This window comes from Pogoniulus pusillus, chromosome 4, assembly GCF_015220805.1.
Source record: "Pogoniulus pusillus isolate bPogPus1 chromosome 4, bPogPus1.pri, whole genome shotgun sequence".
NCBI classification, from domain to species: domain Eukaryota; kingdom Metazoa; phylum Chordata; class Aves; order Piciformes; family Lybiidae; genus Pogoniulus; species Pogoniulus pusillus.
The window spans coordinates 5972732-6000340 of record NC_087267.1 but is presented as its reverse complement, the minus strand read 5'-3'; the positions used below and the strand labels follow the sequence as shown (position 1 = coordinate 6000340).

The window sequence follows — 27609 nt, the reverse complement described above, 5'->3', positions numbered from 1 at the left end:
GCTTTTAAACTTTCTTTTAAGTGAAAGAAGGTGAAAAGTTATCTGTCACTGTGAGGACAAGCCTCATGTGAAGACGTGTAGGAGTGCTCAGCATTCATTGAGTGTAAATGCCTGCAAAAACTAGGTCTGACCTGTGATGGCCCAGGTCCCACAGGGGTGTTGGCAGAGGCTGGAGTGTCAGTGCTGACATGGCTAGAGGTTCTCTGATATATTTTGCTCTCTGTAGCCTATGGACTGGGGATAATCCTCTGTTGAAGATGGCATTTAGTTAGGATGAATCTAAATCTAAGTTTATGTGGTTTTTAATACTGTTAGGTACATTATCTTTGCTAGTTTCTTATCTTGTTACTTAAGCTTCTGATTACAACTCAATTTACTTAAGAAGACCTAGCTAATTTAACATATGTCTTGTGTTTAAGCTGTAACCTCAGGCACCAGCTGAGCACTTATGAGCACCACCTGCAGAGAACCTGTGGGCGGTGCTGTAAGATAGAGATAAATGGAGTCACGGTTCCTCTTCTCTTTCTTCCTCTGCTTTTTGAGGTAGTAGTTAGAGGCTTGTGTAGCAACAAGCTTCACAGACTAAAGCTGGATCCTCCTCGAGTTGCTTAAAGCAGACTGGAAACCTAGATTTGCAAGTAGGTGGGTGTTTTATTCCTTCTGCCCCTTATTTCTCATTCTTGAAATGTAGTGGGACAAGCTTCTATGTATTCAGATAGTCAATATATATTTTTTTTCTCTCCTGAGTTGGCTGTGAGTTAGGAAATCAACGAACTGGAAGGTGAGTAGATCAGAATTCATGAACTTACAGTAGAACATGTGTAAATGGTTTGGGTGTTTCCCCCCCCCCCCCCATTTTAGAAATCACCCAGACTAGACTCAGCTGGCTCTGGAAATATGAATGAAGCTTATATTTACAGCTGGCACAATAGACAAACAGATATTTACTATATATACAGTTATAGACAGAAATATACAAGGTAAAAGGTAATGCAAAAACACAACTCCCCTCCCAGAAACCTGAGTCCCCAGGAGGGGCTCTCAACCACCCCTTCGCCTTCCCTCTGCCCCTCTCAACCTTACCCCAGTCCGAAGGAAGAATAAAGGTTCTGCCAGAGGTTAAGAAGTAAAGTGGGTTAGCCCAAAATGGAGGGTGAGGTTAGAGAGATGCAGCTCAGCCAGCAGCCCCAGCGAGAGTGATGATTTAATGTTTTTATTTCTTGTTCCTATACATCTCAGCAAGGCTGTGAGCGAAGTAGACATCACCATTGTTTTCATTTCACAGCCTGTGATCTAGTCCTTCTCACCAAAACATTCTAGCTAGCTTCAAACTAGCACAAACGTTATAATTTGAAAAGAAGTGTCTTAAAGAAAATCTTTAATGCTAAAATAGTTGAGTTTCTCAGTCTTGTGCCATTTGAGGAATTGTAACTGTTTGCCTCTCCTTGCTTTCATGTGTCTGTGTTTTGCGTTGTCTTGCAGTCTCTTGCCCAGTAGTCTCAGGTGCTTACAAACTCATTAAATGTAAATTTGAAGCTGAAGTTGTTTCAGAAACCCAGGTTTTTTCCTCTGGGATTGCAGTGACTGTCTTTTTCATTTTGCAAATGCTTGTTGTTCTGCAGCCTTTCTGTCGTTATCTGGAGTTTGTAGTTGGCTGGCTGCGTAGAAATAGTCTGTTTGGATGGACCTTATTTCTCTTGGTAACAAATTCTCTATTTTCCCTCACATTTATATTTACTCCTAATAACTTACAGTCTTTTATTAAATAGTCCCATTTAAAGGCAGAACACAATCTAAAATGTAACAGTCCATTACAACCCTATACCTTTGCTACTGATTTATTGAAGCTTTTTAGTTCATGTATCTCCTCTCAGGAGCTTCACATGCCCTGTTTCTACTCCCTTATCTCACTTATCTTTCTGAGAACATGAGCTACAAAGTGATAATTCACTCTCCTGCTGTCTCCCTCCTCCTAGGCTGTACTACTAACTATACTCTCCACAACTCAAAGCAGTTCAGTAGTCAATTGTGTTTATTAATTTACACACAGTGATCGCTTGTTTCCTGACGGACCCTGGCTATTGAATTCATTGCAGCAGCTACGCAAATATATGCACAAGAGGTTATGATTTTGACTTCAGTGTCTGCCCAAGGTGGAGCAGTGCTGAGGCAGTTTTGCTGTAAATCCTCCTAAGAACATATATTTATTGCCTACTGCTACTTGGTTTAGGTAATGAGTTACCCACCCTCTTGCTTCTCTTGACCATAAGGCTCTCTGCTCTCTCTGTCTGCTGTTTTGGGAGGGAGTGTGGGCGATGGCCTGCCTTACCAGTGCTACTGTACCCAGCTCTATTCTCCTCCTGTCTTTTCAATGGTTATTTGGTAGCTTAATCCTGCCCCATATGCAGCATCTTTTGCCGAAGAGGTTCACCACTCGTCTGTTCCTTGTGAAGCTCGCCCTCTTCACAAGCCTGCCTCTCTTGCCTTTAGAGCCCCTTTGCTAGGACACGCTATTTTAGACCACAAGAGAGCAGCAGTACACAGCCACCCGGTTACCTTACTGGAGTTCACATAAATTGGATGCTCTGGTGTAACCGGAGGATTGATTTTCAGGCGGTGTTGAACAGTCAGAGCTCACAGGAGAGGCAACATGAACTCTGGCCTTAAGCCTCAGGAAAAATTAGATCTGTAACGATGCAGGGCAGTCTTTAATTCTCAGGCTAGAGGTAGTTGTTATGAGCTACAGGTAAACTGTTGCATTTGTGCACAGCTAGACCTGAAGACATATTTATCTTAATAGAAAATGAGATATATACCTTTGCTTCTAATGATTACATCTCTTCTTGTGTGTTGCAAGCCTTTCTACAGCAGCTATCCACTATTGTTTTCATTACAGCTCAAATGCTGCAGGAGAACTAAAGTAAAATCAGATGGCTGCAAATTAAGCTGTTATATAAACAGCTGCTTCTGATGCTCGGACAAACAACTGACTGCTGCATTGTGTAGCAAGGCTTAGTCCCCATTTCAAAGAAAAGAAACTTCTGGCATGAATGGCTCTGAGGCTGGCATGACAGATACCTGTCACCTGCAACTGGAGATGACAGTAACTAACTGACGTAGCCACAAACTGCCAAATTTAACAATCTGTGTACTACTGGGCAATTTGTCCTTCTTTCTTGGTTATGGATATCTATGCCATCTTAGATTGGGAATTTTCTTCTCCATCAAGAATGGTGGTAGGAATTTTGCAGGAAGCTAAGAAAGTGCCTGTTGAGCATTCATACATTAAATGGAAAAAGAGATGAATGGTTTGGGACCTACCAAGCTTCAAGAACCTCCAGGGGCTGTGCTGGAAGAACCAGCTGCTCTGGAGCTGTGCTACTGCAGCAAGGCTGTGGCAGTCTTAGGACAGCAAGGGCATGCATCAGCAGGGGAGAGTAGCCTGGTATCTTGTGGTGCAAAATGCCTATGCTGTTAGCTTCTGCGCATCAGGCTGCTGCTATTGAGGTTTGAGATGGAGGCTGAGATTTATTTCTCTGCCTCAAATGTACAAACAGTTTTCAGATAGACTATAATCAAGGATTACAGGCTTGTGGCTGGAGATTATATTGCTGGTTAGAAAGGTACAGGCTTGGTTATGGACAACTGTGGGGGAATAACCAAATTAATTGAGGAAGTCAATGGTAGCACTGTCACTCTCTGAGAGCCCAGGAGACTCCTCTGTTCCATAGATAAATCACCTCTCAACTCACCAGAGATTAATGGATCCCTAGCCTGAGAGATCTATGGCCATATACTGTGGCCTATCCATAATGAAAGGTGTAGGTTAAAGCAATGACCAGTGGTGTTATTTGTAAATAAGAAACATTGTCCTGTTCTGAGAATAGCTTAGAAAAGCTAAAACATTATTCACCCACCAGTGCATTAAATATTGTAGAATACTGTAGAAGAAATCACCTTCCTCTTGTAGAAAAATCACCTGTGTTCATTTCACTCATGCAGTACTCGCTGAGCTGATGATGGACAATACTGTTGGTGCTAAATTTAGGGAATATGGATGCTATTTGAGAAGCTGTGCTCTAAAATATGACTGCAGCTCCATACTCAGCAAATCTGCTTCCCCTTGGTGTTCATAAACATGCCTGCTAGTAGTAATTTTTACTACTTTTTTTTTTCTTGCTAGAACTTCAGTAACAAGACAACCAAGTGGTGTCAGCTGGATTTCATTGCCCCAGTGCATTATTGTTAGAGTTGTCCACCACTTTCCACTACAGGGATGAACAGGATATGGTTGCTGCAGAACTGTGATGAGTTGCAAGGCACACAGCAAATTCTGTCCCCTCTGGTTAAACCTATACATGACAGCAGTGCAACTCAAGGGCACATGCTGTATTCTCTTACTGTTCACACTTTCTTTGCCCTAGCTTTGGCTCATGCCAGCTTTTCCTCTTCAGGCAATTAACGGGTTCAGGTGTAGGTGTTCTTGTAGTGGAAGATACTTTCTATATGTGGTAGAGGATGTGTCCTGAGGTGTCAATCTGCTGGAGTGTAGGAGAGCCCTGCAGAGGGAGCTTGACAGGCTGGATGGGTGGGCAGAGGCCAATGGGATGAGATTTAACAAGGCCAAGGGTTCTACACTTTGGCCACAACAACCCAAGCAGTGCTACAGAGTGGCTAGAGAGCAGACAGGAAGAAAGGGACCTGGTAGATGAACATGAGCCAGCAGTGTGCCCAGGTGGCCAAGAGAGCCAATGACATCCTGACCTGTATCAGGAACAGTGTGGCCATCAGGACAAGGGAGGTTATTCTTCCCATGTACTCAACACTGGTCATGTTGCACCTTGAATACTGTGTCCACTTTTGGGCTCTTCAATTCAAGAGTGATGTTGAGATACTGGAATATGTCCAGAGAAGGGTGACAAAGCTCTGAGAGGCCTGGAACATAAGCCATAGGAGGAGAGGCTGAGGAAGCTGAGGTTGTTTAGCCTGGAGAATAGGAGGCTCAGGGGTGATCTCATTGTTACCTATAACTACCTGAAGGGAGCCTGTAGCCAGGTGGGAGTTGGTCTTCCAGGCAACCAGCAACAGAATAGGGGGACACAGTCTCAAGTTGTGCCAAGGGAGGTATAGGCTGGATGTTAGGAGGAAGTTCTTGCCAGAGAGAGTGATTGGCATTGGAATGGGCTGCCCAGGGAGGTGGTGGAGTCTCCGTCCCTGGGGGTGTTGAAGAAAAGCCTGGATGAGGCACTTAGTGCCATGGTCTAGTTGACTGGACAGGTCTGAGTGCTAGGTTGGACTGGATGATCTTGGAGGTCTCTTCCAACCTGTCTGATCGTATTATTCTGTGATTTTGTCAACCAGTGAAGGAAGATCTCCTCAAGCAGATGTGAATTCTGGGATTTTACCACGGAAGAGAAGGTTCTGAGTGATGGGGCATGATTTGCCCTGGTTGCTGCTGTTCTGAGAGATCAGGTTCAGGATTACACTATTTGGTAAGATCTGGTTTAGAATCACCTAGGACTTCTACACTCTCACAGAACAATGTCAGTGGCAGTTGTTAACCAAACAGTTTCACAATTCATGCAAAACTATTATTAGAAAAATGCAGGGAAAGGTGCTGTGTACCCATGCAGCTTGGCAGGGCTTCTATAGCTTTCCTTAAATGAGCCTTTCTTAAAGTCAGTTAGACTCTCTGTTAAAGCAGCTACCTGTCAGGCAGGTAGTGTTCCTTCCCAAACTTAGAAATCTCAATCAGACAGAAATAAAGTGATCTCTTATCAAAATGAGGCCAAAGATTCAGAATGCTTGCATGACAGCACAGCTGTTAAACCTGTGACATGAAAACATAAGTTCAGTAGAACTGTTAGTGAGGTGGGGGGCATGTCTGCCCTTCTCATCTCATATTGAGACATAATTTTCCTGTTGGAAAAGATCAGGGGATCATAGGGTAATCAACCTGGCACATGACAATAAAACCACTTTTCTGTGCAAACATATTCTTGGCCAATTTCTAGACAGCTGATTTTGAATCTATACCACTTATCCTTTAATTCAGATAATTCTCCTCTCTCTCAAATACTTCTATTAAAATATATTTATGAAAGCTTATTGTACCCCTTTCCACTAGTTGCTTTGCTAGGCTAAACAGATGAAAATAATCTGTTTCATAAGATACATAAAATGTTCTCAAAAATTCTCCTTTCTCATAATCATTGTGAGGGTGCTTCTTTGAGTCTGTTCCCATTTCAATTCTCTTTCATAAACATAAGTCAGAGGATATCTTGCCTTTATAAAAGATTTCTATTTTCCTTATATCACTGTGAAATAAAATACTTCTTTTCTCTCAGCTAGTGCTGTGCTCTTTCTTCTTTTCCCTCTTTTTAATGCTATTTTGACTTCTGCTTCCATGTCCCTAGTGATATATACTCCTTCTCTTCCATCTCTTTTTAATGTAAGGCGTAAACAAAGCATCTTATTTTTGGAAAATATTGCTGTAAAAGTTGTCTGAAAAAGAAGAAAAGACAAAATCAAAGCTCTGCCTACTTTGTGTCATACTTGCAGTGACAGAATTAGGACAAAACTGAACTATCTGAAGCTTTCTTCACATTTTCAAAGTAACCTGAAGCATTTAGTTTTGGTATAGGGCATCTAATGAGTATTGTCATAGTAACTATTTGAAGACACTACACTGCATGTCATTTGGTTTTACTGGTATGATTTCAATACAGTAATATTAAAAACAGTATGGAGACTACCCTGTTTTCAAAACTTGGATCACTTCTGATTCATGATGGAATCAGGAAATAGATGATTTGCATGCTGGTGTGTGAATACTTCATTTGAGAGGAGCAATGGGTCAGGTGTGAGTGCTGTCCTCAGCTACTCAGGGATCTGGCTGGTCTCCCATTTTTTTCCTTTTTATGTGTTCATTAATGGACTATCACTTAACTCTGCACAATGTCTAGTGTAACAACATGATTAAAATCTTGCATTATACCACAGAAGAAAGTAACCTAATGGCTATGTACCTTACATATGCTGGCAGAAACATAGACAGAGGTAGAACAGGAAACCAGTCAAGACCCACTCTTAATTTCTGAGCTGAGCTCAGTTATAAGCATTTTACAGGCAAATAGACCCAAATGGGAGGTGGTATGGTAGACAGTGTGGTCAGAAATAACAAATGCAGCAGATGGAGTGTGAAAAGAGTCAGTGGTGTGACTCCATATATTATGGCAGGTATGAATGTACATGTTCTGGAAAGTATCAGTCTATGAACTTTGAGAAGAGCCTGGAGAGATAAAGTATTATGTGGGAGGGAATAAAGGTAGATTGGATTGCATCTGCCAAAAGCTATCCTTAAATGTCATCCTCAACTTTCTGCAAAATGCAAAGTTGAATTTAAAGCCCCAGTGATCAGAGATGTGATTTTGTGTGCCAGGGGACTGTGGTGATCTGAAAGACATGGAATACCTCCTTCCACATTCAGGTGCTCTCCATTGTCATAATCCCCAGAAATTTATCAGGAATTGATTACTTACACAGATCTTCAGTGTTATGCCTTTATACAAATTAATGTCTTATCAGATTTTTCACAAATATGAAGAACATTGTCATCAAACTTTGTATCTTCATTGCAGAACTGTCTTACTAGGATATTGTATGTTTAATGATGTCAGAGATTTCTCTGATGGCTCCAGAGGTTAAGTCTAGAGCAGTGTTCATTTGCCTTCCTTTTCTTACTCTCTTCGTACTTGCTGTATTCTGAAAAGACTTAAAATGTTTCAAACCCAAAATCACTGGTGTAACCATCTTGTTTTATCCATGGCAATTCTAAGCTTCTTTATTATCTACTTCAGGCTCAGGTGATGCCAGCTGAGGGTTATTGTATGTATGAATGTTGATAACAGATTGGGTTTTATGAGTATGTTTGACAGGATAAGTAAAATTAAAAGAAGAAAAAAAGAGGCTTCAGTAATTGAGGGCAATAAAGAAGAGTTAGAGTCTAGTTCAGTATGATACTGAAGTAGATGCTTAATTTCAAGCATGTGAGCAACTCCATTAAACTTCATTGCATAATTAAGTGTTTGACAGATCAGCCCCTGAAAAACTTTTAATATTTAGGATATAATGTGAAAATGCACAAGCTTCTGATAACCTATCCTATTTGGACTGAAAATTAATCAACTAATATTTCACATGTGAAAAGTATGCCAGAAGTGCCCTTACAAAGTAAAAAAAGTTGTAAGGGAACAGAACTAATAGGTTGATGTTTTCACAAAGAATTTGATTGTCTCCTAATGGAATTTAAATGTGTTCTTGATAAGAACACAATGAAACAAGTATTCAAAATTTAGATCTGTACAAAGTCTATGAAATTAAGAACTGGGACACTGAATTTTAGCTCATTCAGTGATTTGTTATAACCTTATGACATAGACTTAGCTGGAGAGCTAAAATAAGAACATACTGCAATTTAGATAGACTTAACAACTAGTCAAGGGACAAATGTTCTGAGAACCTGTCAGTAGATCTCCTAGGGAGCAATTGTAAATATTTCAGATATATAAATGGAACAGAAAGCCATTCAGATCCCAGAACTAGTAAAATTTAACCTCTGTCAAAGTTAAGTTGGAAAGCAGAGAAAGGTAAGAAAATGAAAAGAGAGATGGGAAAAAGAGCTACCTACCTGAAGAGTTCTCCCATGGAAGCTGACTGAGAAAATGTTTAGGACAAGTCATGATTGGTCAGAGAGTTCTCAGTAATGTTGCTTGCAACAAAGAGGAGTTGCTGAAAGATGAAATCTGTAAGACATCTTCATGGAAATTACAGTACTCATTTAACTGGTATCTTTGTACACAACTCTACTTTCTCTTTCACAGGAAGAGAATTCAGTTAATTTTATTTACTACGGTACAAGAATTATTTGGAAAACTGTATTTCTCATGTGACATTAAAGCTATGTAGAGCTCTCTGTCTGTGACATTAAATCTATTACCTAGTGGGAGAATGACTAAAAGAAAAAAAAGCATGGTATTTTTTTGTGTGGTCACATTACATACTGCCAACAAACTAACTCTTACTCTATTATTTTACATCTCATATGTGTTACTTAAAAGTATCTTAAGTGGTATCCTTGCTCCTTGTTAACTAGTCAAATTCTGTTGCTTCTGCTATAATTCCTTAACCTTGTCAATAGATGACTTTATTACCTATATCAAATTTTGTGAAAAGCTGGAGCATCAAGGTCTCAGCAACTAGAATGGTTTAAGAAATTACCAAGAGTTAGCTGAAATAACTCCATTTTCTACCTTATCTGAATCAAGATATCTTTTTATATGAATAGATGTTTTGTACAAAGTAAAACTGGAATAACAGAAGTTACAGTCTTTGTTAATTTAATTGATCTAGGGTGGCCTTGAATCTGTGATGTTAACAGGCAAAGAACAGCCTGTTCATCTAAGCAGTGATCAAATCCCATTATGGCAACTGGGAAATCTCTTGCTGACTACTGAAAGCTGAGATTTTTCCTGACATTTTGAACAGAGGACTATAACTTTGAAAATAACAATTGCCTTGTCAAAATACTGGTGGCTGTAGAAATATAAGTAGCCTTGAGATTTCAAATGAGAAACATATAATGTCAGACAATGATTATGCTGGATACAGATGGAAGGTGCCATAATTAAGTTACCAGCACAGAATATATTTATGTGGTAAAGTTAATCCAGACTCGAACCCTGGCTTCGATCTGATGAGGATGATGACACTTTTGCCTCTGTGATGAGGCATGGGTTTTACCATCCTTCTCATATGTATTCCTGACTGTTTAGTTCCAGTTTCAAGTTCAGATATCAGCCAGGCACTGACCCATAGCACTTGCTGGAACCCTGGTTAAGTATCCTGTAGCTGAGCCTTAGGAGTTTACAATACAGCACGGGGAAAGCTAGAAGTTAAACAATATAAATGGGATATAAATATAACTATAGTGAATAACAGTGGCTAATCATACATAGGCTGGAGAGAAGCAAAGCCTATAATACATGCTGTATAATTAATCAGTATTCTGGTTAGAGGCTGCAAACAGATTTCGTAAAATGGGAGCACTGCATAATTAATAGGTGCCCATATCATGCTGAAGAGTTGATTCATTGCTAGAAATAGCATTGCATCAACCCTTTGTATGTCCTAGATGTGCTAATGAGAATATTCCAAGTTTACATAAGGGAAGAAAGATACTACAGTCTGCACATATTGATGTCTTTATTGCTACCTGTGGAAATGAAAGACAAGACAGGGCAAGCTCTTATGTTTTCTTAAATGAAGCATGTGTGCAGTGCAGAATGTCTGGTTTGGTAGGAGAGTGTCTGCATATGTGTGAATGCACATGCAGGGTTTCTGTGGATTTGCAGAGCAAAGCATGAAGCTGTCATCTTCCCAGAGTCTGCTGGTTTCATGATAGCTGCAGTGTGATTCTGTTGCATGATGGATACTCACTGTCCCTTTTAGACTGGGGCTCCTTTCATGCCTATGCCCATGCACACAAGCAAGCAAAACAATACTCTTTCAATGGTTTAATTTATAGACAGGATTTGACTGACCCACTGTTCAACTCCTTATATACTGGAGGATGGAAACACCTAGTGATTAATGGTGCCATACAGCAGTACAAATGCATTTATCATTTAATGATAATATACTTGCTAGAGCATTAAAAAGTAGCAAGATACTTCTACTAAGAAAAAAGCAACTAAAGACTCAGTTTTGACCTCATTTGCATGATGTACCTCATAGTTGTAAATACAGCTGTACTGATTAACTTTAGCACCTGCAAGCCTTAGGAAAAAAATGACCTTGCTATAATTAGGTTGCAGTCAAAGTTGAAGAGAAAGCACTGCTTGATTTTTGGTTTAGACAGTTGAAGATCATTTGGAATACACAATGCACAATGTCTAGCACAGATTACAGCAGGATTAAAAGAAATTATTACCCTGAATGTAGTTATATGAAGAATTAAAACCATAATATGGTCCATTTTCTTAAGAGTGAGGATATACTTTCACTGCTAAGTTCATAGTTTATGACTTCTGTACTTGGCTACCCATCTTGTTGAGACATGATTCTACTCTCCTTGAACCTAGCATCAAAAATCCTGCTCATGTCAGTGGGACAAAATCAGGTTCTGTACAGCACAGTTAAAGATGTAAAGAGTGTTTCTTCCACCTTACTAAAACACAGTAGTAGCCCTTCTTAGTTTTAACAGGAAGAGGACCTAGTGGCAGTTTTGTAGAATAGTCACATAGATCTTACAAAGTAAGAACAGATTAATTTTGGGGGCGGTTGTATGAATGCTCTTATCTTGTTTTCCAAAAGTGACCTAGAAAGTATTAATGCTAACATCACAGATCAAAGCAGTGAAAGCATGTCATTAATGATCACTCATATGCTTACTACAGAAACATTGAAGGCCATAGCAAAGAGCTGTGGAAATTAGAGACAAAATGGCATAGCAGGCCTTCTAAAGTCAGTTTTACTGCTAATTTGGGATTCCTACTTTGCACTTTATAGTGTTCAGTGTAACCTCATTTTCAATGTCTAGCAATAGGAATTATACAATCTCTTAGTAGCAAGTAATTGCTAACAGACAACTTAGAGTCACTAAAGGCTCAGTAAGTTTCTAGTTGTATTAGGATTCATGTCTCTGTTACTTACTGAGAAGTACTACACTGAAGTCCTCTGTCAAAACCATGTAAGTTGTGCAGATGGTTGGTTCTAAGTATTGACAGCATGTGAGGGATTGAATGTTTCTTAATCTTCAAGGACCTCAATACTTTTTTGAAATGCAGTGTTAATAGTTAGTCTTGTAACAGAATCTTTGCTTGACTTTGATCAACAAGTAGGTTTGTATTTTCTTCTCTCTGTAGCAAGTGGATAGTTACTGTCTTGGAACATATTCTGGTATTTGGGCTGAGGTTCCTGAAATAGGTATTTACTTACCATGGCTAATATAAAAATAAATACCAGATGTTACAAGCATTCCCAGGCTCCCTTTTCTCAACTTTTCTCTGTGACTATGACAGGTCATAAAGACAACATTCCACTAGAAACTTATTTTCTTGTTGAAGGCGTCTCTTCTTGTGCTTAAAATGGTTGATGGTAGATGTCTTTCTTCCTTTAACTTCTTCATGCTTCTTCACCTATTACTGTTGCTCATGCCAAACTGATTAACTTTAATATGTGTTTAGGGTACATATGAAGAAGCATTGTGCAGTAGCTAATTGGTGATGTGGAGAGCCATGAGTCCATTTCTCTTATGCATGAGTACGACTAGATGACGTTCACCGAAAGCTAGGCACATCACTCTTGATGCACTTCTTGGACAGATCAAAAGAAGGGCAAATCCTTCCCAAATAAGGTGAAATAGTTCAACAGAGAAAAATGTCTGAGAACTGTGAAAGGCTGCACAATTTAGCATGGATTATTGTTGAATGTTTTGACTTCTCCTTTGACATATGTTGATATGAAATGCAGCTAAACTTAATTTCAAAACTTAAACACACTCCATACACGTTGTGAATTATTTCAGCTCAATGTGTGTACCTTATAAATTGAATAAAATAGAATGAATTTTAATGCAAGTGCAGGGACTTACCTTACTTATCAGTTCAATTATGACTGGAAGAATACTTAAGAAGTCTTTTACAGCTGACAAAGCACTTACTGAAAAGTCGTAGTGCTTTGTAGGAGGTTCCAGACAAACTGGTTAGTGAATAGCTGTACTTCAGAGAACTTAACGAGTGATAATGACTTGTCTTCAACACTATTAACCCGTTTGATTACACTGGTTTGAGGCATTAGATTTTGTTCTGCTGAGGTGACTGTTAAATCTTTGTCTTGAACAGCCAATAATTTACACTAATTTTTGTGGCCAAGAGCAAATTACTTTGAATTTTCTTTCTCCTTGCATTTCCTCACTTCGGTAATGCAGATCTTGTCAGGACCAGTGATATACAGTAACCTGAAATATGAGCTTGTAGAGTTATTCTTCTCCTGAAGAAAGTAGAGATGTAGGAAAGCCTTCAAATGTAGTTGAAGCAAGCAATGAGACAACAGAAACATCTTAAGTTTTATTTCTGATGGAATTTTGAGTTGTTTTGTTCTAGAAGAGAAATAGCAAGAAAGCTGTTGAAAGAGGAACTAGGCAGTGATCTGTTACTCTGTATGTCCATTATGGACAAAAATTTAATTCTCAGGGTTGATATTAAGGTACAGTTTCTAGTTATGAGGATTACTCAGGAACAAGTTAGCAATGCACGGCATGAGAACCCCACCAATGGAAATTTCTGAGAACAGATTACACCAATACTGCTTAAAAATGGTGTAGATAGATTTCATCTTGTCTTAGTATGAAGGACTAGAGCTGATGGTCTAAGCTTTTATGCCTAAGGACTCTAAGATGCTATTGCTAATGATTCACCTCTGTATTTCCGTAATTAGCTAAAAAGTCAAGAAGGCAAAGTGATAAGACAGATCATCTTTACTCTGTCTCCTTTTAAGCAAGAAAGGATTATAACTTCTCCTGGTCCGTCAGGAACAGTACTGCATCACATTCAGATCATGGGTGAATTCTCCTTCATTCTGAAGAACTGAAGAGGATACATTTGGAGTGCTTGCTCCTATCATGGACTCTAAAATACAGGGGAACATGGAGATATTGAAGTGAGTTAAGCAACGGGCCAGGAAGGTGCTGAAGAGTTTGGACCATGTTAAATATGTGGAGAGTCTGAGAGAGCTGGAACTGTTCAGCCTAGAGAAAGAAAGTTCAGAGTAATCATATTCATGTGTATAGATACCAAGTGAAGGGCAGTGAAGAAGACAGTCAGAAAACTGAAACATAGGAGATTGTGTTTCGACATCAGGAAATGCTGTTTGTTTTGGTTTAATTTTTTCCCTCAACTTTGAGGGTGACTGAACATGTTGCCCTGAAGGGTGTTAAGAGGCTTCATCCTTGAAGACATTAAGAGTCCATCTGGGTGTGGTCCTAAGCAACCTGCTCTTGGGCACCTTGCTTTGAGCAGATGGCTTTGAATAGATGATCTCCAGAGGTGCCTTCAAGCTTAGCCTACAGATCTTGTATTTACCCATAGTTTAGTCCACAAGTCCATGATCTATAACCCACAGATTCATAGCTTAGTCCACAAACACTGTGATCAACCACCTGCAGACACACAGCAGTGTAAGTAACTAAGCTCTCACTGTGGAAAGAATTTAGTGCTGTACAGCTCAGCATTGTCACTGTTTACTTTCTTTACGTACTCCAGTATGAACTTGTCAAACCTTCACAGGACTGTTTTACAGTGAGATCTTCCTATACAGGTGAATAAGAAAGTCCTCCATTCTGGAAAGCAGGATATTGTATTTATGAGACAGAGGGGGAAAAAAATAGAGAGATTTGTCTAATGAGGCTTAAGTCTGAAGATTTGCTCAGGAAATTTTCTCACTCAATTTAAGATGAGGTCAATTTGCTAGACTAAGCAAAAGCTGATGCATGATGCTACAGTTTAGCCTCTGATTACTCATTCCTGTCTATAACAACTGTTCTAATGTTTAAAATTCAAGTACTGACTGAAGTGAATTTTAAAACTGGTTCAGTACCTGGGGTCTTTATCCCAATCAATAAACATATAAAGGAGCAATTAAAAGTTTTGAAGGATAAAAACTTATTGTTAAATTTGTAATGCTGACAATACTACAATATTGTTCAAATGCAAGTGGTAGTAGTTAAGAAAGTGTGAGAAGCATTTTCTAACAGAAAGTATCCCAAGGTTAATTCTGCCTAACACTTATTATTTGAATTCATGAACTAATGGCCTGAGATAGAGCTGGGGCATGTGTGCACTCTTGCTTTTGCAGCTGGAAAACTGAACACAGTGAATATGAAAAGGCAGTCTGGCAGATAATAATTCCTGGTAGCTAATCTTTTTGTGGTATTCTTATAGAGTAACCAGTGAACAAAGTGGCTACACACTCAGTTTTGTAGTTTTTCTAGGGCCATGTTCTCTGATCCACACAATTTTCATCCACAGTATATTCTTTTATGTAAGATCACTTACATTAAAAAAAACAGACCATGCTATTGCTTTGTGTGTGATATATACATCTGAAGTACATTTTAAAATAGGCAGAGTCATATAAATGTTTTTCTCTTTCAAAGAATTTTCTTCGTTTTGTTTCAATATTTGCATGCAAATATCAATTTGCATGTCAATTACTGTATAGACTTTTTTTTAAGGTAATCTGTGTGAAGAAAAAAAAGGTCAAGAAACTCAGATGGTGCTCAAAGGCTGCCTTCCTCCTGCAGGCAGCAGTTGCTGTCAGATGTGTGTTAAAAGACCTTTGGACTGACCCAGTCTAATTTGTTGGAGCAGTGACTGCCAAAGGCAATGTCTGCACTCCAGTGGCTTCATTCCAGTATAAGCTGTAAAACAAAACAGGCCCAGAATTTCATGACAATGAATTATAAGCAAGAGTTTGCTACCTGGTGGATCTAATCTGTCTTGCCTCTGAATAGTTCAAGAAACTTTCTGGAGTTATGTTTTGAAAGGAAAGAAGCATTGTAGTAATGCAGTTCCAATTAATATCTGAAAGTTCTTTTGCCCTTTCCTAATAAGACACTAATTAGCTCTAGGTGGCTAGCCTTTCTGCCATTCTGCTTTGTGTTTTTGTAGTCCAGTGAAGCTTGACAAACATTTCCCTGAACTTTGCTATCAACTATAGTTTCTCTTTATTTGGAAAACACATGGATAACTTGGCTAAAAACCTCTTCATGGTCTTAAGAGCTCAGCATGGTAGGCTCTCCTCAGTGCTGATAGGATCAACTTTTAGTGATGAGTATCTGAGATGAAGAGCAGCATGAGTGTCCTGACTAGGTTCTGTATGTCTGTGTGTGTTGTCTCCACCATTCTCTGTATATGAGGCTGTGAATGTGAAACAGATGTTAAATCATGCTGCTTTTCACAATGATTTAAAACTTGTATGGTAGAACTACAGGTTCTGTGCAGTGTCTTCTGTGCTCTTTCTTGAAGTTCTTTCCTTTGTGTAGCTTTGTTTTGTAGAATATTAGTCAGGCAACAGTGTAATAATATGTCTAAGAGTTATATCTATATCCAATTCTTTTAGCTTTCTCTTCAAATTTATTTTAGGTTTTTTGAATGTGGTCTGACTGAAGTTCTCTTCATGTTTGATTTTTTGGTTTCTAGTATGCTACAGTTTACTAAAGAGTTCCCAGTTTTGTATTATATATAAAATGAAGATGATGTTCCCTGATGAATACAGATCTTCACAGTTTTCCTACTCTGATTAAAGCTTTCTTCACTTCTGAGATAGCTTTGCTGGTGTAGCAGCTAGGACATGAATAAAACACATTCATTTTTCAAATACACTATACCCTTGAATTTAACATAGTGATAACTTAAACTGATTCTCTGGCTTTTAAATGTACAGCCAGTGAACTGTCTTGATTAACAAGTAGGTAAGTCAGCTGAATGTACCAGGAAGATTTTATTATTAGTCCTTCAAAATACAATTGCATCACATGTGTGTGGTTTTTTTTAATCACCCTAGAAAAAAATTTGTATCAATAATCACATAACTTTATGTATCTACAGGTTAACAGTGCAAACTGCAAGATTTTAAAAGCTTATGGACCAGCAAGGAGCAATGGTGAACTAAATTTGAAAGTTTACTGCAAGTTCAGTTGTGCTATGGTAATAAGATATGGGCCATCAGAACACTCACAAACATTGCTTTCAGTGTGATGGAGTAATTGGGATATTTTATTACTTTAGATCGTTAGCTAAATGTGTTTGTTTCAGTGGGTGGTTATCACAAAAAACTCTCCATGGCTTTTGTTTTAGCTGAAGAGCTGTGACTAGTTATTTGGCTTTGAGAGTAATTTATTCAGACTATTGGTCTGCTTTCTGCCTGCATTTGAGGGATCCTGGAGAAAGAGCCTGGTAGCTGGTAGGATGCAAGATGAATGAATTATTCAGGAAATGTTGAAGAGGTAGCCCATAAACCATAGGTTGGCTACCTTGCCCTTAGTGTTATTACAGCAGAGAAAATTATGTGAACCAAAATGGCACTAAATAGATGAAGAGTTTTGACACTGAGAGATGTCCTTTCTGTGGGAAATATCCACATGTATCTCCTTGGATACACAAAGAATACAATTTATGTCATTGATTAATATAGTTTCTGGTGGACTCCAGTTCCCTGTAATGGAGGCCCAACTTGATAATCTTTTCTGATAAAAAGCCTGGGAACTGACAGAAAAACCTTTGCTGATGGGATTTTGTTCTCTGGAACTAAAATGTAATTCCTGATGACAGCTAATGACACAGGCTAATTTGGTTTCCTTTGTCCACTCTGTGATTGGAAGAGTAACCTAGATCACTTATGTCCCCCTCGTCAAGAAAAGACACCCAGAGCTTCATAAACGTAGTAGTCTCCTTCACAGCAGTGAGTGCAAAAGTACACAACCCTGTTTGTTTTGGAAGGCAGAAAGCAGTATTTTCTTTCATCTTTCAGTGGCAATAGTGTGTCTCCCAAAACTTTAGCTGTACTCGATTCAGAGGTGATTCTTCTGTTACACAAATATTCCTTCCCATAGATGAACCTGGAAGATTTTCCTCTCAAAATTTGTGCTGTTTTAACAGCAAGGAGACATTTCCTCCTACCCCTCAGAGTTTTGCTCTCCTTCACTGCCACAGATCTTGGAGGTCACTTCCAACCTGGTTGATGCTATGATTCTATGATCATAGCATCAACCAGGTTGGAAGTGACCTCCAAGATCATCCAGTCCAACCTATCACCCAGCCCTATCCAGTCAACTAGACCATGTCAGTGAGTGCCTCATCCAGTCTTTTGTTGAAGACCTCCAGGGATGGTGCCTCCACCACCTCCCTGGGCAGCTTATTTTCTTAAAAACATTTCTGTTTAAATACTTCCTTTAAGAATCTGAGTTTTAATGTGTTGCCCTGTAGCACCTTCAATCTGTTGATTGTTGCTTGCCCTATAGTTAGATTATAGCCTACTACGAGCAGGCTGTACTCCTCCTACTATCATTTTCATGGTTTGCACAGCACATTCTGTAAGGGTGTCCTGGTCTGTAGTTAGTTCTGCTAGATTCTACAATAGCAATATTTGTGATAAGACACTTTTACTCCCACTGGCTGCAGTTCTGTTTAATGCAATGTGTCATTGCAAAGTCCTGATAACTCCCAGAGCAACTGCAGAGTTGTTGCAGCAGCTCTGGCACCCTTAATTGCTGTTTATGAAAACGTGTGGCTTGCTGATGCCTGCAGCAAATGAGACTTAACATGACAGCTAATTAAAAGGCACTACTTCAGCACGGTACTGAGGAGTGGACTTGTTACCTCTTAACTCAAATTTTGAGTAATACTTGCTAAACCCATGAAGATAGAAACACTACCACAGTGTCATTTTGACGTCGTTACCGTTCTTGCATGTATTATTTGCTGAGATTGGTGGGAGTAATTTCAGTAGGTTTGCAAGGCCACCAGGTGTCAGTGTGACCTTCTGCAATTTGGTGTGGTATAATTCACTTTTTTATCAGACAGAATCGAAAGTTTTTAATCTATTTTTAAAAGTTCTATTTCCACCACTGGAAAAAAATACAGCCAATTATTAAATGTCTTCTCCAATTTCCAATCAGTCTTTCAAGTATTGCAAAGGAAGTACAGGAATAAATGCTGGGGAAATTGTGTGCATTTTACACTGAAATTATGCAGAAAACTGAGACTAGCTGGTAGGGTGGTAAGAAACACAAATGTTTTGCTGTCACAAAACAAAATTGAATGCAGTTCTATGAACTGATCCATCTTCTTTCACCTACTCACCTTAATTGTGCTGTGTTGCAGCAATGCTAGAGCAGGACAAGGTAACCTCCTGGTTTTAGCTCCTGCCTAAGCCACTGTTGGCCAGAACCAAATCACAGGAACAGCTAGACTCACCAAAGACTTTAAAGCTTGTTAAATTGTAATTATTGTTACTTTCTTAATACTTTCTCTTTTTTACTGATTTCCAAATCTGTTTGCTACACCAGAAGTGCAGCAAAAATCCTTTAATTGCACTTCAGGTTAAAAGGATGAGACAATGCAGTCTGAGAACTCTATTTAGTGACCTAATCCAGCTAAGAATATATATTTGAGAATCAACACGTACTCTTCAAAGTAACCTGCTTGCACACTTCGAGTGACTTCAATACTAGTGGAGTGCAGGAGGAGAGTGTAATAGGTACTCCAGGAACTGGTAATAGATATTCCAGGAATTGGTTAATTTTTGAGGATTTCCAAAACCATTTCCAAACCCTCATATCCTCTGTCCAGCTAAATGATACAGTAAGTTAAACAATGTACAAGCAACTCTGGGCTGCTCTTCACTGCTTATTTGCTCTTCTAGATTCTGTTTAACTTGACTAGTAAAATACCTGGTCACTATCACAAATTTCTCTGAATGAAAGACAGGTAAAACAAAAGGAAAAGGTTAGGGCGACTGCGGAGATCAGGATGAGAATTGGAAGTGATTGTTAATTCAGTGCATAGTGCAGGTAAGCAAGGGGAGCAGCAGAGGCATACATCTGGATTTGAATTGATCAGTAGCCCCCACAGCAGGAACTCAGTGGGACCATTTGTTGATGCTGAATTCCTGCTGGGATCTAAGGCAACTGTTCTCCCTCTCCCTCTGTCTCTTCCAGTATGATGCACAGCATGGAAAAAGGCAGCATAGTACAGTGTGCCATACTTTTGCTTGTCAAGGACTGAATATAATGAAGATAATGTAATTTATGAGTTTTCCTTCATTACCAGACTTCTCAAATTCTTCTAAAGGACATATTTGATTAAATCCCTACCTACTCTATCACTTAATTTCAGTTGTAGACTTTGATGAAAGTAATCATGAGGAAGTTCCAAGAGATGAAATTTTCTATGATTTCTTGCATAAAGTATGGAAGGAATTAAATTCGTAAGGAGAAATCACATTTTCTACTGGAGAAAGGAGCTGGCAGAAAAGCTGCATGAAACTGTTCCCACCGAGACTGATAGGAAGCAGGCTGATTTATTTGATTCTCACTCAAAAGCTGCAATAATGAACTAAAAGTGAATTAGTCATGGAGTTGTCATGCAGCTGTTTCTCTTGCACCCATCTCTTAGTTATACTGGCATAAATGGCCTTCTTCCACCCGTTCTTGTTTGTTGATTGAGATTGGTAGCTATTGGATCAGGGATCCTTTTTCATCCTCAATATCAGTATTCTGCAATCTTGTCCTATTTGGCTCTTAGATCATACTAAGTATGTTGAGTAGCAATGAAAATACATTTCCTATATCTTAAATACAGTTCAAATACATTTAACAACTATCTTTAAAGTATAATTGTAAACTTTAACTTGTCTCTTAGGAAGATTAATACTGACTCTGATAAATATTATTGGGCAAGGGCTTAAACATTTTTTGAAGTACTTGTAGTATAGCATTGGGCAAATTAAATAAAATGATTCCTTTTCAAGCTCACTTCTACATTTCTGGGTCTGATGTTGTCTGTAATGCACCAGATGGAGCTGCTAGAGCAGTATCTTCATTGATCTTTCTTTCTTTTTTTTTTGTGATTGAGCTTATGTGAAGAAAAAGTGAGCTAAGCACAAATCTGGAAATTCATCCCTTCTTTCCACTCTGCATCATTTAGTTCTACTATCAGATGCTCAGCAATCCTTCCTTGGCTGTTGTGTGCTGTTATTTGCACATCTGAAACCAGCAAGAGAGACTCATATGCAAATTTGGAAGAATATGAAAGTTTATTTTAGGTAATACAGTAAAAGATATTTCAGAATATCCTCAAAATTGAATTGCATCCATTAATTTAGTACATATTTAGTACATACATGTATTACTTGGGCAGAAAAGTGCTTATATTGAGTGGAAACTGATATTTGGAGTATTCACTAGATCAAATGTTACTCAGTTAATATTGTTGAAATGCTGAGCGTGTGGAAACATAGAAGTAGACTGGTTCTTAAAAACTTGAGGAATGGAATTTCTCTTTTTACTATCCAGAGAAAGGAAGGATAGCATTTGGTTCCTAGCAGGTCTTATATGTCTATAGTTTCAATTTTAAGGACAACAAAACACACTAAACAATTTCACAGCAATCCTGCTTGGTTGACATGGCACAACATTCAAGTGCTTTAGTGTTGATTTCCCATCAGTCACATTTATTCAGTCCTGGAAACATCACAGAGCCTCTGAACACTGAGATTATTCATGAGAGACTGCCGTGGTTAAGAAAAACTGCTGAATGATGAAAGCAATTCTGAAAAAGTATCTGCTTAATCCTACCTGGATTCATTTTTAGATGTGTATTTTTGTCTGGAAAAAAAAAATCAAGAAGCATAAATAGAAGGACAGACAGACAATCTGACAGACTCTGCTTCTGTAGGTGTATGGCTGTATGATGTGTTTATTCAAGTTTTGATTTTGTCAGACTTCATAGACTTTGCCTGTTGTTCTTTCTGAGATAGTGCCTTGTAGTTATCTGTTTCAGACACTATAGGAATAAATGGAGAGACAGTAATAGCGACTCTCAGATATTTTGCTACTTACTGAAACTCTAGAGAGAAAATGAGGATCCCCCCCCAAGCTGTATTTTAGGAAAGCAATTGAAAAGCAAAGTGATACAGTATAGGATTTCCCAGAAACTTAAACCCCATCATTGCCTGCTCTATGCTAGATGAGATCTGGATAGTGCTTCTTTGAGAACTGCCCTGTCTATCCTGGCTTTTGAATGATTTAGCTGTTATTTACTGATGTTTGTAAAGAACAACGTACCCATATCTTGCTTTGGCTCCAAGGGGTTGTCTTTGTTTCCAAAGAAATAGTCTGCTTCTGCCTGAAAGCATTAACTTAGATTTTACTTAGCCACAGACACACTTACAAACAAGCTGTGTAAGTAAACCTTCATCCCCTTTCATAAAAGCAAATGCTGACTTCTCTGTTACAGAGTCACAAAAAAATGGAATGGAAGCATAAACATAAAATCAGTACCACAGCTTCAGAGTAACTTTTTCTCACTTTGAAATCCCATCCTTTCTGTTTTCAGAAAGAGAAGTGGTTTTGTTGATGTTATCCAATTATGCTTTGGAATAGAACTGCACAAAACTACTATCATAGCTTTAGTTTCCCTTTTCTTGGAGATTCTCAGAGTTTATAGTCGTCTTGGGCTCTCTATTCACTATGTTTCTTAAATGATCTAGCTAGCCACAGTTTTCCCAGGACTGTTGGAATGCCTTACAAATTGCAAGTGATTAAAAACCACTCATTGTACCCACCTACCAAATGTGTACTTTCCCTTTTGTCATGAAATTGTTGTGCGGGGGGATAGCATTCATATTGACTCCTGACATTTTCTTAGTTGTGTGCTTCTTTTAAGATGCCATGTATCAGATCTGTAAGGGTGTTTCAATTGGCTGGATATGTAGATGGGAACCTAGTGAAATTTTCAGAAGTGCCTTGATATTTAATTCAGCTGAAGTTACAGCCAGTACATTATGCTTACGGAAGAATGATGTGTGATATGCTGTGAGTTCAGGGCTTTGCTCTGCTTTGCTTTCCTGGTCTGCTCTTCTCAACCTGCTCTTCAGTTCCACATCTTTGCTTGACTTTTTGCTTTCTCTCAGGTATTTTTTTTAACTTAATGCAATGAGAGAACTTTTTGCCATCTGATGTATAATTTACTCAAATCACTTCTTAAAATATTCCTTTCCTAGTTAGCCCATAACTGCTTGTGCCTATGAAGCATTTTTTACCTTAGGGGTGAAGAATACTGCATAGAAGAAAACTGCATAGCATGTTGGTATATGGTATTTTTTACTTGTGTAGCTTGCTGCACTGTTGAACAACAATACTGAGTTTTGTAGGTAGATCCTGCTACCTTAGATAGAGAGAAGTATTTGGCTAATCGTATATCTGAAATTTAAGAACTTTGCTAGTAGGGTACAAATCCAGTGCGTGGTTAGAAGAATAAGCTTTGACAGAGGAGGTTTAGGCTGTGCGGTAAGAACTTGACAGAACGAGTGATTGCCCATTGGAATGGGCTGTCTGGGGAGGTGGTGGAGTCATTGTCCCTGGAGGTGTTTAAAAGGAGACTGGATGTGGCACTTAGTACCATGATTTAGTTAATTAGAAGGGTTAGGTGACAGGTTGGACTCTGATCCAACCTGGAGAAGAGGAGGCTCAGGGGTGACCTTATTGCTGTCTACAACTACCTGAAGGGTGGTTGTGGCCAGGAGGAGGTTGCTCTCTTCTCTCAGGTGGCCAGCTCCAGAACGAGAGGACACAGCCTCAGGCTGCACCAGGGGAAATTTAGGCTGGAGGTGAGGAGAAAGTTCTTCACTGAGAGAGTCATTGGACACTGGAATGGGCTGCCTGGGGAGGTGGTGGAGTCGTCGTCCCTGGGGCAGTTCAAGGCAAGGTTGGATGTGGCACTTGGTGCCATGGTCTAGCCTTGGGCACTGTGGTAAAGGGTTGGACTTGATGATCTGTGAGGTCTCTTCCAACCTTGGTGATACTGTGATACTGTATTTTCCAACCTGGTTAATTCTGTGATTCACATTTGGACCTAAGACAGTAAAATCTATTTAAAAGAGAGCCTTTTCTTTTCTGTGCTTTAAGAGTACTTTGGGTTTCTTTTGCTGGGTTTAAGAAGAATTAACTTTTCTACACTGTCAAATAATTATTCCATCAACATATTCTGTCATGTAACCCTGTTACCTAAACTCATCTGAAGAATATTTTCAATTCAAATTATATCACCTAACTCCAAGCTATGAGTTGGAACAGGGTAGTTATTTATCAGAAGTTCTAAGCTTGGAATAAATGAAGAATAAAAAATAGTTTTCAGGCAGTGAAAAATAGAACAAAAGATATTATTCCATTGGAAAACAAACATTAAAGGAGAAATTATTCAGGGAAACAGCCTTATTTCTCTATTCAGTGTGTAATTTTTTTTGGATTATAGACAACTGAGTTCTCAAGTATTTTCAGTGCCTACCTTTAAATGTTGAAACAAGAGAAAAAAATGAACATAATTACCATTACTTATCACATTATTTTATGGTATTAGCCTTGAGTGGACAGAAGCAGGAGTCGTTTTGGGCTAGGTAAGATATAAAAATGGAGGTTAAATAATGAATGCCTTACATTGCTCTTAACCAAAATATGAAAGAAAAAAAGGCAGACAAGTGTATCACTGAAGCAGGAGGCACTGCATGTCTAAGGAATGAAGGTTTTTTTGGCAGACGAAATTGTTTATATAATGTAAAGTTGAGAGTAGAGAATTGAAGTGATTTTATAAAGAGCAGATGAGCTGCTGTAGAGGGCATGATGCTAAAAGCCACTCAACACAGAATCTAGACCATTCTTAGAGAAAATGGTAGAAAACAGACCAGTATTTGAGATTAGTCTTTTTTTCCTACTTAGTGCAGTACCTCTGATATCTGTCTACTTTCTTTTTCTTCAAGAAAATACAATTTAAACTAAGGTAGATACCAGTAGATTGTACAGTGTTAATGAAAATGACCCTTCATTGCTTTGAATTAGGCAAAAAATATTGAGGGGGTCCATGCAGTTAAAAACTTGCTCAATGTTGCCATGTCCTCCTCTCTGTGCAGCCATCCTTTTTTCATTGCTTTCTTCAATCATGGAAAAAGCTGGCTGTATTATTTGGCATTATCTCTCTCAGAGAGACCTGGAAGACTCATCTTCTTGGCACAGTGTTCTCACAATTAGAAACATTTAAAAATTAGTAACTTCTTGCTTCTCAGCTCAGAGAAAGGATAACAAATCTCAGAGTTAACTCTAATCAAATCAAAGGGTGGGACTGTCCCCCCCACTGTTCACAGCTATCATGGCAAGTGGAACAAAGTAGGGGTTGTAACAATCTTTTCCATTGGGCTTTGGTCCTAAATAGTTTGTACAATCAGTGGGAGATTTGGATATGTCAGGGTGGCTGAGGCTCAGAGATCCCAAAGCAAAGGCTTTCTGCAGCATATGGCAGACTAATTAAAACCAGTATTCTCCAAAGTTTAGAAGATGGTGGTTTTGTGCCAAAGTTGGAAATGTTTTTTCTGATTTCATCTCAGAATTTTACAGGTCACCTCTAAAGGAGTATTTTGTTAATAATCAGTTTTGTTAAGAGGTGTTCTGGAATTTATCTTATGGAAAGATATAGTTTCTGAAAGAACTACCTACATACGTTAAAAGCTTTTATATGTGTGAAAAACCCCAAAGTACTTGTATCAAAACAGACACTATTTTTGGTAAAGTGTGAACCTCAAAGTTAGGACAAACCCACTCATACTCTTGGAAAGCTAAAATGTCTTTTTTTTTCTGTTGTTTTTTTCAGAATATATTATAGTTTCTGATTGCTTCACAGTGGCAAAGACATGCAACTGCACTGGTGAATAGAAAGTTTTCTGAGATGTGCTTTTTGAGAAGTAGAACATGTAGGTTTGTAAAACAAGCTTGTGATAAGGTTTGCAATTCACACCCAGTACATTTTATTTCTGGCTATTCCAGGCTGTCATTATAGAGACAGAGCTTTTAGTTAACCTCCCTGCATTGGTTCTGACTGTCCCAGGTGGTACTGTCATCCAGAGAATTATCTGCACCTACAACACCTGCTATCTCTAGCTGTTCGAAGTAAATTGACAGATATGCTTAATGGGCTTCTCAACTACCAGCTGCAATCCATCTCAATAGTTTTTGGCAGCTGGAAGTATCCACAAACATCCAGTTCTTCTTTCCTGTGTGCTGCTGGTCCTGTAATTGTACACCAACTAGCATAACATTTTAAACAGTCAGTGTGCTGTAGTGTAATACTGCTTGTTACAAGTAAGATGAAATTCAGGAGGAAGATCAGTTAGGTGCAATGTTATTTAGCTTTCATCTTAGCCCTACTTTTGGCTTGTTTCTCTGGCCTTCTAATACTGGCATGTTATCTTGTGCAGAGGCATGTTGCCATCTTAACAGATGGGTATGAGTGTAGCTGGCTAGGAGGACATGTTTGCTCATCAGATGTGTTTGTGGAAAGCAGTATTACTAGCCAGAAATATTGGATCAGCTGTTCATCCTAAACTTGTATGTGTATGTTTAAAATTGCTATGCTGATGAAAAATGCATTAAATAATAAAATAATGGAATATTTAGAACCCTTTAAAGTGTGGCCTTTTCAGCTTTGAGAGTCAGCATTTTTGTTTCTTAGATGGTGGTTTGTAACATGCATGTAGTTTAAAAGGAAAAATCTCTGAAATTACAGAATGAGCTGTACTTCTTGGGGCAATAAATGATATCACAGGCAGATGGTAGGAAGACACTCTGTTGTAACATAGGGGAATGTAGTGGTCAAGGATGAGGAAAATGATAAAGTACTCAATACCTTATTTGCCTGAGACTTTCCTTGTTATACACTGGATACCCATCTCACTGAGGTGGAAGATAGGGATGGGGAGCAGAATGAAGCCCCTGTAATCCAGGAGGAAACTATTAGAGACCTGCTGCACCACTTAGACATACAAGCAAAGGTACTGAAAGCTGCTGGAAGTGCTCCCCAAGCCACTTCCCATGATTTACCATCAGTCCTGGCTAACTGGGGAAGTCCCAATTAACTGGAGACTGGCAGATGTGATATCCATCTACAAGCAAGGCTGGAAGGAGGATCTCAAGAACTACAGACTGGTCAGTCTGACCTCAGTGGTACTGAAGGTCATGGAGCAGATGTCTTGAGTGTTATTACACAGCATGTGCAGGGCAACTAGGTGGTCAAGTGCAGTCAGCATGGGTTTGTCCTGCTTGATGATCCTGATCATCTCTTACGACAAGGTAGCTTACTTAAGTGGATGAGGGAAAGCTTGAGGATTTTCTTTATCTGGACTTCAGTAAAGCATTTAACACTGTTTCCAAAAGCATTCTCCCGGAGAAACTGACTGCTCATAGCTTGGATGGGCAGATGCTTTAGTGGGTAGGAAACTGGATGATTGGCTGTGATGGCTTGGGTGTTCCCCACCCCCCCACACTTTAGAAATCACCCAGACTAGTCTCAGCTGGCTCTGGGAATATGAATGAAGCTATTTATTTACAACTGGCACAATATACAAGCAGATATTTACAGTATATACAGATATATACAGAAATATACAAATGAAAAGGTAATACAGAAACACAACTGCCCTCCCAGAAACCTGAGTCCCCAGAGGGGGCTCTCAACCACCCCTGCACCTTCCCCCTGCCCCTCTCAACCTTAGCCCAGTCCCAAGGAAGAACAGAGGTTCAACCAAGAGGTTAAGAAGCAAAGGTGAATGGAAGGTGAGGTTAGGGAGATGCAGCTCAGTCAGAAGCCCAAGGCAGAGTGAAGGAAAATGGCCAGAGTGTTATCTAATGTTTTCATTTCTTCTTCAGCAAGGCTGTGAGTGAAGTAGACATCACCATTGTTTTCCTTTCACGGCCTATGATCTAGTTCTTCTCACCAAAACATACTA

General features: G+C 39.0%; 1 long non-coding RNA gene across 3 annotated transcripts in view; it reads left to right on the top strand.

The window, feature by feature from the left end:
• Positions 1 to 515: 515 nt before the first annotated feature.
• Positions 516 to 27609, top strand: part of LOC135175068 (uncharacterized) — a 144006-nt gene continuing 116912 nt past the window's right edge. For 2 of the 3 annotated variants that reach the window (XR_010302201.1, XR_010302200.1), the window contains exons 1-2: positions 516 to 642; positions 5362 to 5492. This is a non-coding gene — a long non-coding RNA (uncharacterized LOC135175068). Of the gene's footprint in view, positions 643 to 5361; positions 5493 to 7640; positions 7703 to 27609 lie in introns of all 3 variants that reach the window. The other variant, XR_010302202.1, reaches the window with a different exon arrangement.